Raw genomic sequence first — 15,252 nt, forward strand, 5'->3', positions numbered from 1 at the left:
TAGTGGTGGTTGTTGTGGGCAGTAAATGGCGTTGATGTAGGTGATTGGTAGTAGAGGTTCTGTGTAGTAGTGGAGACGGAGAGTTGTACAGTAGGTGTCCTCCTGCAAAGAGTCTTCGGACTCTTTGGAGGTGTCACAAATAATAATAATAACTTTGTATTTAAACATATTTCAGCCTGAAACTAATAAGTATATAAACAGTTGAATAAGACAGAATGCTAACAATGGGGTACAAACATATAATGTGACTATATTAGGATATGAATATGATACTTAAGAACTAACAATGACTAAGGAGAATGAGACCCTCCATTTTTTTTTTTTTTTTTGGAAAGACATAAATTATTTTGATCTGGGTTCAGGCAGTTTACTAAAGCTTTGGCATTTTACTTAAATAAATGTTCATATTTAAAGTGACATCAATCAAGAAATCAGGTCCATGATCTGAAGATTTTATGTTCTGTATCTACACAATGTTGTGCTAAGCCAGACTTCTCAGATTTATTATAAGCAAAGTAAGATTGATGCTCCTGTATTCTGTTTTCCACACAATACCCAGTTTGTCCAAAATAAAGATTACAGTTACATGGAATTCATAATATTTCTATATGTACTCACATGAAACTTGTACACACCTAGAAGAGTAAGAGGAGACCATGAGTCCTTAGAGGAAGCCAAGTTGAGAGGTTATTAATTCTCATTGCCTTTTATTTGGAAATTAAAGGATTGTATGGCAGTTTGATGGGTGTTGTACTTATTTTCCCACCACAGACGAAAAATAGTTTGTCACGTGGGATGGTCTAACAGGAATTTTATTTTTGTAGCGTATAATAGAAATGGCTGTTAATCGAAGCAACAAAAGTGGCTCGTTTGCCTCGATGTGCAGGCTAGGGATTGTTGACATTTGAAATGCTACCAAAGTAATCCTCACTGGCATGATAACATACATTCCCCACACCACTCTGAACTGCCGTTCCCTATCCAAACCCTGGTTCTCCAAAAGATGTGCCAAGGATGTACTAATGAAAAACCAGGCGTACCACAACTGGCTCAAATTAAGAACTCCATTCTCCTGCAGTGCCTATACTGAAGCCCGAAACAGATGCAAAAAAATGATTAATGATTCCATTCAAATTCTGTTTTGGAATTTGGTCTTTTGCCAAAGCTACTGGTCGCAACTTTTTCCCTACACTACTCCCACCCCTATCATACCTAGATGGCTCAATTGCAACATCACCTACTGAAAAAGCTAATCTCATGGCTTCACACTTTGCCTGCAATGCACGCATAACCGACAATGGCAAATGCTCCCCAGTCATTCCAACTGTCCAACATACAATGCCCCCTGTATCCTTTTGCCCGAAAGAGATCATAAACCTGTTGTCAAAATTAGACACAAAAAAAGCCCCTGGCTCTGATGGCATTCCTCCAATTATCCTGAAGGTCTGTGCAGCAGAACTGACTCCTATCCTATGCCATCTGTACACACTATCTTACTCCACTGGTATATATCCCATATATCCCAAAGCCTGGAAATTGGCCTATATTCAACCCATTCCCAAAAAGGGGGACAAATCGCTGCCATCTAACTACCGCTCTATCTCACTCACCTCAATCCTATCTAAAGAGATGGAGAAAACCATCAATTCTCAACTACTACTCTACCTTGAAGGTACCAGCTATTAAGTGACCACCAGTATGGATTCCACTGATGCCGATCAACAGGTGACCTGCTCTCATATATCACCCATCGCTGGACATATACCATGGAAAAATTTGGCGAATCCCAAGTAGTTCACTCGATATCTCTAAAGCTTTTGACCGGGTCTGGCACAAAGGCTTACTAAGCAAACTTCCATCATTTGGACTGTCTCAGGACTTCTGCAGATGGATTGCCAGCTTCCTGTCTGGATGCATACTATGTGTAATGGTAGATGGCTCCTTATCCTCCCACTATCCAACTAATGCTGGGGTCCCACACGGTTCAGTTCTCTCACCGACCCTCTTCCCTCTAGACATCAATGACCTATTTCAGTTGACCTCCAACCCAATACACAGTTTTGCAGATGACTGCACACTGCTCTCCTCCTTTTCATTTGATAAACCTTACCCTACACAATTCACTTCAACCCACAGAACATCAACCACAACTTCCCTTAACACAGACCTTCGAAACATCCTCCGATGGGGGCTCAGATAACCACGTCAACTTCAACACTAGTAAAACCCAGTTCTGTCTTATTTCCCACAAAAAAGAACCATTTTCCCCCAGTATTATTTTTGATAACACTCAAATCCCCAGACAAGATGAAATTTCTCTTCTCGGAATTACTATGACATCAGGCCTCTCCTGGCATAAACACATCATAACCATTGCATCCTCAGCTTCCAAAAAACTAGGCCTAGGCTTTCTCTTTCACTCAAGACATTACTTCACTTCAAAACAGCTGTTAACCTTATATTAACCTTATACAAATTGCAAATCCGCCCACCTATCGAATATTGTTCTCACATTTGGACTGGGGCTCCTAAAAGCTCCCTCAAAATGCTTGACTCAATACAGAGGAGAGCAATTAGACTGATAAATGATCCATCTCTTACCGACTCACCCCCCCCCCCACTTTCACATGGACATTAAGTCTCTACAATTTGTATATTCTACAAATATTTTCATGGAAAATACTTATCTGAAACAACATCAATAATTCCTCCACTCTGTACTAAACCCATTGGAACATATACAGCTATCTCCCAACATCCCTTCACAGTACACCTTGAAACCCACAGAACAAGTTTCTTTTCCTCCTCCTTCATCCCTGCTACTGCTGTACTGTGGAACAGTCTTCCCCCTGAGGTATTTCCCAAGGAACACAATATACAGGCTTTCAAATCGAATGTTAACAAGTTCGTCCTTTCCCATCCCGCTACCCATATATGGTACTAAAGTACTATAGGTTGACCAGCCAACCTCTCGTATATGGGCCCAACATAAAAAAAAAAAAAAAAGTTGCAATTCTTATGGCTTGATGGCGAACAGGATCTAGCCATTCAAAAGTACTCTCTCTCTCATACTCACACACACAGAAGCATGGAGTTGGGATCCATAATCAAGTTTTGATCTAATTAGTGCCCAGTGCAATTGAAGCAAAGAACATCTATCAGTACCCCAAAGAATGTTCATTGCTTTATGGTACTTACCTTGCAACTGCCATATGTGAAGAAGGAAAGGGCTTCTTGTTGAACATGAGCCCGAAGACCTTGGCTTCTGGTGCAACTGGGTCAGACTGAAGATCACATCTGTGAGAAAAACATAGACTAGTCTTCTGCTATGAAAATCTAAATCCATCTGCAAGTGCCCATTTTGAAAAAGCCATTTTGTTCAATGGGCTTGCTGCAGCTGTCTTTCTGTAACTCTTATATTACATGAATGAATGGCAGAAGATGGCAAAGTTATCCACATAAAGAGCATTACTTACAGTTGGAGGAAGTTGTTTGATTACTGAGCTAACCTCAACTGCAAAAAAGTGTGACACTTTAAACTGAATATTGTGGGACTTCCTCCACTTTCATATAGTCAAGAAAGGGAAGTTTCCAGTTGGACTTGGAAAATTCAGCTAGATAAAAAAAAAAAAAAATCTTGATGAAGAGAGTGAGATTCCCTCTGAGACCAAAGTGGTGTAGATCTTTCAATATCCCAAATTTACAAGCAATGTTATATGTTTTTCCATATTTCATGTGTTTCATCTAGTCTAGCTTCCAGCTAGATTAGATGATTGCTTCTTGAATGATATTTATGGAAGCCAGATTGTATTTTGTAAAAACGGTTGTTTCCCTCTAAAAGTCATAAAAGATGAGAGTTAATCATTATTTTTTTTTCCAGAATCTTGCACAGGCAATAATAATAATCTTGGCAGGTATCTGGAACTTGTTTTCACAGAAAATTCTATTGAAAAGGTGCAGTAGTTGATCCATGACTGATGGTGACAGATGTTTCACCTTTTCATAATAGATGTTATTTGGTCCGACTGCAGTCAAATGACTTTAAACAAAGCAGCTTTTATTTCTTCTTTCATGTATGGTCTGCTGTATTCTTCAGCACTGTTTGAAGAAAACAGAATTTTTTTTTATTTCTGCTCTGCATTTTTGAGTGAGGAACTTCAGGAAAGGGGAGGGATTAAGATACTGCTTATGTTTTAGCAAAAATCTTCCTGAGTGTGTTCATCATCATCAAATTCCTGACATTTACCCTCAAGGGATGTATTGCTTCCTGAGTGTGTTGCCAATTGCTATTGGGTCAGCAACAAAGATAGAGAGCTGGAGCATGGTGTATCTGGCTTGCATTTTCCAGATTTATTCCATATTTCTTTGCTCTTCATTGGTCTTGTTGCAAAAAGATGTATACTGGATGCAGGATTCCTTCCGACTACGACAATGGTCTTGCTTGAGTACATTTGAATGCAAAAAGGTTTGTTGTGGATGAAACTCCATGCTTTCTTCTAAGCTTCCTTGACTGCTGTGCAATCATCTTTCTATTATAACGTGGAGAAATGTAAAACTGACTAGAGGTTTTAGTGATTGCAGTTGTTGCAGCTTGTTTAAAATATTCTATCACGTGCTTCACTACATCACTGAATGTCGCAGAATTCAATACAGAAAAGTGGATATCAGGGAAAAATGGTTGCTCCCAAATAAGTTTTCATCAGTCTCCCACTTAAAGAGTAAGAAAAGGGAGGATGAAACAGTTAAATTTCCTCCATATAAGAATTGCTTATATGGAGGGAGCAGTGTTTAAGGCATAAGGAGAGATAAAGAGGAAGGCACTGCTTCCTCCTTATCTCTGCTCATTTCTCTAAACAAGAAAGCAAGTCCTGGAGCCATTTTGTTTACTTTTGCGATATGCTATCTGAACTTTGCATGGTCCAGTATCATCAACTTCTTCAGTCCAGTTCTCGCAGCCTACATTGTTTCATTCCAGAATGAACAAATAACTTTACATTTTGGCACAATGAATTATCCTTTCCTCAAACTGACAGTCTATTCAGTTTCAGGATCTCAACATCAACTTTATTAACTACTGCTCTCCCCAGTGTAGCATCATCATCAATAAACAACTAGATATTCCTCCTTGAATCATTTGCAATACCCTTAATGTACAAAATGAATAGCAGTGGCCCAAGTACAGGGCTTTGTGGCTGACCACTGGTCTGTAAGAATCAATACCACCATATAATACTCTGTGATGTCAGTTCAATAGCAACCCTCATATCCATGTTACAAAGTTCCTCCATTCCCATTTGCTATAGCTTACATAATAGTTTTTTTTTTATTATTATTACTTGACACCTCCAGGGAGTCCAATGATTATCGAGGGAGGGCACCTACTCCACAACTGTCTGACTCCACCACTCAATTCACCATCTACAATCATGTCTACACTGATGCCATCTACCACCCACCACCACTAGTATTTTCACAGACAATTACAAACATCCATACCCACAGCAGGGTTCAAACCTGCAGCCTTTTGGCTGGAGAATGAATACACTAACCACTCAGCCAACAGGCAATGTGGTATTCTATTTTCATTTTCAAATTTTAAATCTTGCTGCCGAGGAGGCTGATTCCATAACGTTTTTTGGTTAAAGTTAAAAATGAACTGATCTATTTCTATCATATTTGTTTTGTTTTGTTTTTTTAAATATCAAAAGTCCTTTTTTTTAAAAAAAGGATATTTGACATAATCCCACTTGAAAATGTGGTATTCTATCAAATATCCTTTTGTGTGTATTCATATCCACTCACACGTTCAGTGCCATAACTAGTTTTTCATGGGCCTTGGTGCAAGATTTTATTTTTACCCACCCCCTACCTTTTTTTTTTTTGAAAAAAAAATGAAAAAACAAATACAACAAATAGATCAGTTAATTTTTAACTTTATGGAATTGGCCCCCATGGGAGCAAAATTTAAAATTTGAAAATGAAAATATAATACTGATTATTTTTTGATACTGCATTTCAGGCTCTCTTTATCCTGGGTGTGTGCACCTGCCTAGTTACAGCACTGCACATATTAATCTTGCTCTCAACCAACTTTTCCAATGACACTATTCATCCATTTAACTAGAGTGATTTATCATTCTAATCTTGGGTATACAATCTAATACTGCTTTCCTTAAATGCTTCTTGACTATTTCCCATGCAATTCAGAAATCCTATCTCTTATAGTTTCTTATGCTAAGGCTCAAAGCTGCTTCCTGCATTGGTATAATGACCATCAGCATCACCAATCCCAAATATAACTCTTCTTAATTAAAAATTTCGCTATTGAAAACTGAAAATAATAGAATCAAAGAATTCACTCGTAGCCAAAGTAATCAATGTCCCCAAATGCCTTGGTTATGGACAAATTCCTGATGTTATTACTAGATCCAATATGCTCAAACCCTAAGCAACTTCCACTGCATACAGTTTTTTGTAATTATCTCTCAACAGCTACATAAATTCCATTTCCTTCCTCTGTGCCTTTCCAATCTTTGTCCCAAGATCCAAAGTCTCAAATAACCATTATCAGCCCAGTGCTTATTGAGCTAATTTGCAAATACATGTTATCCAAACCTCCTTCTTCCCCCCCTCCCTCCCACATAGAGCAGCAACCAACTATACTTAATGGCTTTTATCTCACATCAAACAGCTTCAAATGTACTGCTTCTCTCAACTCTATTCTACCTGCCTGCTGAACACAATTCCTCTGTTATAAGTAACTCCTTTCTGCTGTCCCTGAAAATACAATATCCCTTACATTCTACCCTTCCTCTATCAACTAAGTCTAATACGAATTAAGTGGATATTAAATCCAACATAATTTCAAAGCCAATGACAGAAACTAGAGAAGTTTCATACGAAAATTTGACCAGAGAGCTTATGGTAAATATACTCGCCGCCATACTACGAGTTGCCCTAACCAAACCTAATAGGTGGCATATAGCGCCCATATATTCGCCTCCTATTGGTTCATTTTGATAGGTTTCACTGACCCGACAGCTGTTTCAAACTCATTGGTTTTCGGCAGGGATCAGGCAAGAGAGCAAAAACTCTCAGTACTAAGAAACTCTAAGCGTCGGAGAGCGTATTTTTCATAAACTAACTCTCGGCCATTGGGTGAAGTATTTAATAAAAATAAAGAGCCGAATGCTTCATGTTGGTGATGCAAAATTATACGAATTAAGTGGATATTAAATCCAACATCATTTCAAAGCCAACAACAGAAACTATAGAAGTTTCATGAAAAAATTTGACCTGCGAGCCTATGGTAAATATGCCTGCTGCTATACCACAAGTTGCCCTAGCCAAACCTAATAGGTGGCATGCATGCTATATAGCGTCCATATATTTGCCTCCTGTTGATTCATTTTGATAGGTTTCATTGACCCGACAGCTGATTCAAACTCATTGGTTTTCGTCAGGGATCAGGCTTTGAAATTATATTGAATTTAATATTCACTTAATTTGTAGAATTTTGCATTACCGACATGAAGCCTTTGGCTCTTTATTTTTAGTAAATATTTCATGCACCGACCGAGAGTTCGCTTACGAAAAATACAACTCTTCAACGCTTCGAGTTTCATAGTACTGAGAGTTTTTGCTCTCATGCCTGATCCCTGCTGAAAACTAATGAGTTTGAAACAGCTGTCGAGTCAGTGAAACCTATCAAAATGAACCAACAAGAGGCAAATATATGGACGCTATATAGCGTGCATGCCACCTATTAGGTTCGGCTAGGCAACTCGTAGTATGGCGGCGAGCATATTTGCAGTAAGCTTTCTGGTCAAATTTTCATTTGAAACTTCTATAGTTTCTGTCGTTGGCTTTAAAATTATGTCGGATTTAATATCCGCTTAATTCGTATAATTTTGCATCGCCAACATGAAGCGTTTGGCTCTTTCTTTTTAGTAAGTTTAATACTTATTTATTATGATTTTTTTTTTTTTTTGCAAACTCAAACTAACTAATGTCACAAACAACTTACCCTTTAATAAATTTAGTTCAATCCTTTTTCCAAGTGTGAGCAAACAAAGTTTGCGCCTGAAAGTATCTTCAGGACTGGGGTCAGGAAGTACAACACCAGGCAACTCGTAACAAAGGTGGACCAAGGTGTGCCAAGGTGGACCAAACATCACTCGTATCTCAGTATCTCCCATAATGCAAAACACATCTCCTTGCAGATATGTATAATGTTATGCATTAAGGGAAGGGCCATTACCCAGACTAGTTTCGACCTTTATTGAGGTCTCTTCAGTGGGAGCCAGGCCCAGACGGGGAGATACCAGGCAGAAGCAATAGCGAGTTCATCTTTACCTATAGGAGTTGCCAAAAGGTGTGCCACCTGTTTATTAAATTACTCTAGATTTAGAGAAAGATGTTGAAAGTTTATTTTTTACTTGGTTAGACTGTAATAAATTTAGTTTAATCCTTTATCCAAGTGTAAGCAAACAAAGTTTGCGCATGAAAGTATCTTCAGGACTGGGGTCAGGCAGTACAACACCGGGCAACTCATAGCAAAGGTGAACCAAGCTAACATCACTCCTATCTCAGTATTCCCATAATGCAAAACACATCTCCTTGCAGATATGTATAATATTATGCATTAGGAGAAGGGCCACTACCCAGACTAGATTTGACTTTTATTGAGGTTATGGGCCACTACCCATTATACATATCCGCAAGGAGATGTGTTTTGCATTATGGGAGATACTGAGATAAGAGTGATGTTAGCTTGGTCCACCTTTGCTACGAGTTTCCCAGTGTTGTACTACCTGACCTGAAGATACTTTCACCTGAAGATACTTTCAGGTGAAAACTTTGTTTGCTCACACTTGGATAAAGGATTAAACTAAATTTATTACAGTCTAATCAAGTGAAAAATAAACTTTCAACATCTTTCTCTAAATCCAGAGTAATTTAATAAAAAGGTGGCACACCTTTTGGCAGCTCCTATAGGTAAAGATTATCTTGCTATTGTTCTGCCTGGTATCTCCACGTCTGGGCCTGGCTCTGTTAAAATATACCTTGTTATATATATATTTATCTTTTCTTAACTTATTTTATTTGCCTTACAAACTTTTATATAACATACACTAATATACTTATTTATGAGTGCCTTACTCAACTCCACCCAGGAATGCTTCCTTTTCGGACACTGGCAAATTTATTCTCAGGGGACCCTGTAACCCCTAGACAGCACGTCCCCTGGGTGGCGGATAGGGGGAGCCCACCATGTGTGCATTTGTGTATATATATATATATGGTGGGGTGGTCCGAATATACTGAATAAGGACTAGTGGACCAACAGGGCCATAAGGGGCAATCATCTTGATTGTAAGGGAAGCGGCACTCCCATGGACCCCTAGCTGGATCTATCCTCTCCTTCTTCTACTTTGAGGAAGACCCACTTACTTTAATCTTTCCTATAAGGCCTTATTAGCCAACTCTTCTAAACTTTATGACCCTTGTGCTATTAGAGTACTCGAGGGCCATGGGGTCTTTTCATTTCTGGCCTTACAACTATGTCCTCTCTATAAACCTTACTATATTTCTTCTATAATCTACCATTTCCCCTTCAATATACCCTATTCCTCCTATGGGTTTAAATTCGGAAGAAGGCGAGTTCAGAAGCCTTAAGGTAGCAGTCCTACCACTGAACTATTCCATCGTCAGGCTAGTCCCCTGACATGGAGAACATAACCAAACTTGTAAGCTGACAGAAAAAGCTAATCGGATTGAATCTATGGGAAACGACCCTGGAATGGAAAAGGGAAAACAAAAATGGAAACGACAAAATATAATACACATAGCAAATTGGAATGTAAGAGGAATAGCATATAAAGAAATAGAATTAGACCAGTTATTAAATGAAAGAAATTTTAAAATAGCAGTAATCTGAAACAATAAAGAAATTAAAAGGAACTATGAGAACTGAAAATTTTAATGTGATATACAGTGGAGTCGACAGAGACCAAAGAGCACAAGCAGAAGTCATGATTTGGATTCATAACTCCCTTTCAAAACAGTTAAAACATTATAAATTATGGAATGAAAGAATAATAGAAGCTAGAATAAAAATAGATAGAGGCTATTTAACAATAATTGGTTTATATGCCCCAGAAGAAGGAAGAGAACAGGATAATATTGATTTTTATAATCAACTACAAAACATATATAATAAAATAAATAAAAATGATTACATAATTTTAGCAGGAGACTTAAATGCAAGAATTGGAAACACGAAAATTAATAATAATATAGGAATACATGGAGAACACACTGTAAACAGAAATGGTAAAAAATTGATTGACTTTGTAGTTTATGATAACCTAAAAATAATGAATTCCTTCTATAAACATAAAGACATACATAAATATACTTGGGCAGCAGAAATCAATATTAGATTACTTCATATTAAATGAAAAGACATCAAAATTTTCACTAGATGTTAGAGTTCACAGAGGATATGAAATAAGCAGTGACCACTTCCTTGTTAAAATAAAATTAAGATTACCACCTAAATGGCTACAAGTAACAAGAACAGAAAGAAAAATTGAAACATTTATTTATAAAACTAGACTATTGAATGACACAAATGTACAATGGCTATATGAACAAAGAATTAACCAGTATCTAGATAAAATAAAACAAAATGAAGAAATAGAAATAGAATGGCTTAATATAAAAACGATACTAAATGCAGAAGCAAATGAAAGCTTAAGAAAGACCAAAAAATTCAATGAAAGAAAAAACTGAAGATCTGGAATGATACAATCAAAGAAATAATCAAAAAGAAAAAAGAAGCCTATCACAAATGGTTAAGCAGTAAAAGATTAGAAGATGAAATAGGATATAAAAGAATAAGAGCCATAGCTAAAAGAGAAGTCAGAAAAAGACAGAGAATCATGGAATAAATTTGTTTCTAATTTAGAACATGATTTATATAAAATAAGACCCAATGTATATAAGATTTTGAAACACCTAAATGCAGATACCAAAGAAAACATAAAATTAAACACTGAATTGAAATTAGAAGAATTTCTAAATTACTACACAGAACTGTGGACAGACAAATATTTTAAAAAAGACAACTGGCAAACAGTTAACGAAAATGAAAAGGAAATAACTGAAGAGGAATTAGAAATCAGCCTGAAAGAAACAAGAAACGGAAAATCACCTGGAGAAGATAAGCTAGGTTCAGAACTATATAAATACGCAGGAACAAGATTCAAAGGAAGACGCTTATTATTTTTAAATAAAATTTACCCAACTGGTATCCCCCCCCCAATAGAATGGAAAAAAGCAATTGTGATTCCTATCTTTATGAAAGGTAATAGAGATGACCCTAAAAACTATAGAGGTATCAGTATACTAAATTCATGTTACAAAATATACAGCAGAATCTTAAATAACAAACTAATGAAATATTCCGAAAACTTTATTCTAGAGGTACAAAATGGATTTAGAAAAGGACGATCATGTATAGACCCAGCCTTCTGCCTAAAATTAATAATAGAGAAAAGAAGTGAATATAATTTAGAAACACATATTGCATTTATTGACTCTGAAAAAGCATTTGACAAAGTTAAAAGAAACATATTATTTAACATATTAAAAGAAAGACAAATACCAAATAATATCCTAAAAGCTGTCACAAGTATATATGAAAATAATCAAATACAAATAAGATTAAATCATGAGCTATCATATACAAGAGAGATAAACCAAGGGGTCCGACAGGGATGTCCCCTCTCAGCAACTCTTTTTAATATCTACTTAAATGAAATAATAATAAAATGGAGTAAAAAATTACATCAAGGAATTAAACTTTCACCTACAGTTAACTTAAACACTCTCCTCTTTGCAGACGACCAAATAATAATCACAAATTCTGAAGATAACTTACAGAAAGCTATTTTAAATCTAAATGAGATATCCAAAGATTATGGTATGATAATATCAATGGAAAAATCAAAAACTATGGCCTTTAAAGGACAAGATCCAGCAAGAACTAAAATAGTATTAGATAACAAGATCTTAGAACAGGTGAATTAATTTAACTACCTAGGATGTATGATCACTTATGAAAATGAAAAAGATATAAACATAAAAATTGCAAAATATTTAAAAATAAAAGGAGTAATTAACTCTATATTTAAACCAAACCTAGTTCAAAAACAAACCAGGCTAAAAGTATACAATACATTAGCCCTACCGGTCTTAATGTATGGAAGCGAAATCTGGACAATAAAACAAAAAGACAAACAAAGATTAACAACAACAGAAATGAAGTTTATGAGAAAAACTGCAAAGTATACCCTATTTGATCACAAAAGAAAGGAAGATATTATGAAAGAATTAAACCAAGAACCAGTAATTGAAAAAATTAAAAAATATAAACATAGATGGATGGAACACGTTCAAAGAATGAAAACAGAAAGATTACCAAAACAAGCCTTAAAGTACAAGCCATTAGGAAAAAGAAAACCAGGACGTCCTCTTAAATGATTCAACGATGACGTCTAAGGTCGGAACAGGCCATACTAGGCCTAAGTCCTTGCTACGTATGATGATGATGACTTATTTATGAGTGCCTTACTCAACTCCACCCACAAATGCTTCCTTTTCGGACACTGGCAAATTTATTTTTTATTGATATGCCAGCCAGAGTCCTATAATATGAGCTTATTCAAATTCAGGGAATATTCCTAGGATAATTTGCACTCATTCTAATATACACTAAATAGATATTATCGGTACTAATTGCAATCGTGGCCAATAATCTATTATTCAAATACTTTCATTAAGTTCCCTCCTGCTTCGGTTCTAAGTTTTTTGCAAGTGGTAATTTGAATTCTCGAAATCAGGCATGAGTCAGGCATATACCACAAAACATATTTATTGGAACAAATTACACTTTACAACTATAATTGGAATAGGCTACTAAGCTTTTCAAAATCTCTTGCTAAGTTAGTTTTTCAATGCTAATTTAACAAAACATTTACAGATCGAATTGCTAATCACACACAAACTATAAAATATTAACACGTTGACTGCCGTATGAATCAAATACGATTCGCACTACATTTTTTCAATGCGTTACGTGAAAAAATCTGTCCGCTAGTCAGGAATCCTGGAGGTGAAGTCAGGAACAACCAGGAAAAAAGCCTCGCATTATCGCGCACATTGCCTTATATCGTCGTCCCTACTCTGTCCGCTAGTCAGGAATCCTGGAGGTGAAGTCAGGAACAACCAGGAAAAAAGCCTCGCATTATCGCGCACATTGCCTTATATTTCGTCCCTTCTTTTCCACATGATCCTTAGTTTTCATGCCCTCCAGATGATCCTCAAAATCCTAGCTGCTGTTAGGTGCTGTATTCTAGGGAATCACGCTTGCGTCATCTTCCTCGTATGTTGTAGCTTGAGGCATTACGGCTGATACGTGCATATTTAACTCAACCTTTGCACTGGTACTCTTAACTTCTTTGGCGACTTACTAAGTTTAAGACAGCTTAATGGGACAAGATTATACTACTATTTCCTTATTACAAATCCATTAATCCGATAATCCTTCAGTTTTTTCAACTACAATATTTTTCTAATGTGATTTACATGTTATTACAAAACTTCCTATACAACAAAATTTTGAGCGGTGTGTTGTTAACTAGGTATTATCTGAGTTAGCCAAATTCCCATGTTAGATTCTGAATGAATAATTTCTTTAAATTTGCCCATTCAGGATCTAACAGCTCCCACTGAAGAGATCTCAATAAAGGTCGAACCTAGTCTGGGTAGTGGCCCTTCCCTTAATGCATAACATTATACATATCTGCAAGGAGATGTGTTTTGCATTATGGGAGATACTGAGATAGGAGTGATGTTAGCTTGGTCCACCTTTGCTATGAGTTGCCTGGTGTTGCACTACCTGACCCCAGTCCTGAAGATACTTTCAGGCGCAAACTTTGTTTGCTTACACTTGGATAAAGGATTAAACTAAATTTATTACAGTCTAACCAACTGAAAAATAAACTTTCGACAACTTACCCTTGTTCCCAATATTTCTGGCATTAATATGCATGCATCATCTCATCCAAATGCCTTCACGAATCCAGAAAAGTGGCAGTGGGTGCATTTCCTCCATTAGCCACTCTTGTTTCCTTATTATAAATGGCAAGTAGATTACTGAAAAAAGGGCTTCCCTTAACAATCTATGCTGACTTTCATAAACATTACTTAATCAATCAGATTATGTATACATAAGCTCTAACCAATTTATCCAAAATCTTAAAATCCACAAAAAAAGTACCAACTGGTCTATAGTATGAAGCCTCCATTGTATTGCTAACCTTATGCAATGACACCTAGGTCAATGATACAGCAGTTCTTTAGCACATTCCCTTAAAAAGCTCATCCACAGTACAACTGGAAGAATAACAGTACATTGTGCACTCAACTGGAAAATGTTTGAGTTCGATTCCCTTCATGACAAGAGGAATCTTTATATGCGTTTTTTCCCCTCCAGGAAACTCAGGTTTTTTCATCCCACATACAAGCAAATCGGCCATGAACACACACAATTTACAGACAATATATACTAGTGGTGGTGATCAGCAGTATATGTCGTGGTCTCTTGATGGCAGTAGTGTCATGCAGTTGGAGGATTACTTAATGGAGATAGTGAGTTGTAATGGAGTAGTGTGCCCTCCCATGTGTCCTAGGACTCCTGGGAGGTGTCACATAATAGTAATAATAATAAACACATGGCAAATTCTCATTCAGTCTCACTGCCTTGCTGATATATAAGGTACTTAATATTATTAATATATGAAATGTATTATTATCATTAGTAGTAGTATTTTCCTGACCTCCATGGAGTCACAAGACTCATCATGGGAGGTCAACACAAAGTCTATCATACCACTCCATAAACTCATCCACTGCTTGCATGTTCAAGCCCTCTCAGTCAATGCATTCCATACTCCTACCACTCACCATGCAAAAAACTTATTTCCTTACCCTTTTACACACCACTCCTTTTAGCAACTTCCAGGGATGACCTCTTGTCCTTGCTCCTTTCCCTCTTTCTACCATATGAAAAATCTCTTCAGTGTTCACATGATAATAACTCTCAAAGAAAACCAAACAGATATAATTCTATATCAAAATTGCAGTATTGACTGAAACAAAGAAAAAAAATCAGGGAACTGAAGA

The 15,252-nt window shown here is 36.6% G+C and overlaps 1 protein-coding gene across 1 annotated transcript in view; it reads right to left on the reverse strand.

Moving 5' to 3' along the window:
* LOC150096439 (rab-like protein 3) overlaps window positions 1–15,252 on the reverse strand; it is a 145,720-nt gene that overhangs the window by 55,113 nt on the left and 75,355 nt on the right. The gene's annotated exons all lie outside the window — the stretch shown is intronic.

The sequence above is a fragment of the Typopeltis vanoorti genome, chromosome 19 (genome assembly GCF_054136105.1).
Source record: "Typopeltis vanoorti isolate ZY-2024b chromosome 19, IOZ_Tvanoo_1.0, whole genome shotgun sequence".
Taxonomy (NCBI): domain Eukaryota; kingdom Metazoa; phylum Arthropoda; class Arachnida; order Uropygi; family Thelyphonidae; genus Typopeltis; species Typopeltis vanoorti.